The sequence below is a fragment of the Microtus ochrogaster genome, linkage group LG4 (assembly GCF_000317375.1).
Source record: "Microtus ochrogaster isolate Prairie Vole_2 linkage group LG4, MicOch1.0, whole genome shotgun sequence".
NCBI lineage: Eukaryota > Metazoa > Chordata > Mammalia > Rodentia > Cricetidae > Microtus > Microtus ochrogaster.
The window spans coordinates 10815729-10816587 of record NC_022030.1 but is presented as its reverse complement, the minus strand read 5'-3'; positions in this window follow the sequence as shown (position 1 = coordinate 10816587).

The window sequence follows — 859 nt, the reverse complement described above, 5'->3', positions numbered from 1 at the left end:
AGTAAACAGAACAGAAGGCTGGGAGAAAGAAGCTGAGTAAGTGAGTCACCATGGTTCTCGCATTACAGGCAGAAGCAGGTTAAGATCATTCCTGGTAAGCCAGCTCGTGGGCTACAAAGATTAATAGAAATGAGTTAGATTAATATGTAAGAGCTAGCCAATAAGAGGCTGGAACTAATGGGGCCAGGCAGTGTTTAAAAGAATACAGTTTCCATGTAATTATTTCGGGTATAAAGCTAGCCATGCAGACGGCCGGGTGCTGGGGACGCAGCTCCGCCGCTCTTATTTTAACAAAGTGGTCTCCATAAAACAAACATACAAACAATTTAAATTTTTAAAAAAGAACAGAGAGGCTGGCAGAATGGCTCACTGAATGAGAACACTTCCTTTGCCAATGTGAAGAACTGAGTTTAGTTCCCATTGAGAAAAGTCGTCAATGTCTGTACATAGTTTTGTAAACCAAGCACTACGGAAGTGGACGAAAGGATTCTGGGGATTACAAGACAGCTCTAGTTCACTGAGCATCCACATCTCAAGGGAATATGACAGAGTTGAAAGGCAGGATATCTGATAACCTTTCTGTTCATTTAAGCAACTTCATATTCATAATCACCAGCTCACAGATGTCAACTTATAACACACACACATATACAAACAGACACACACAGAAATTAAAACATAAATAAACACATTAACTTAAATCCTCAAAGTAAAACCATATATCAGGGTAGAGAAACTGAAAATATATTTGTTTTTTATGAGACAGTAAATTGACATAATAACTTTTGTGAAAGAGTAGAGGTATTTTCAGAATGTAATTTAATAGAAATATTCTTCAAGAACAGTACGGATATTTGTT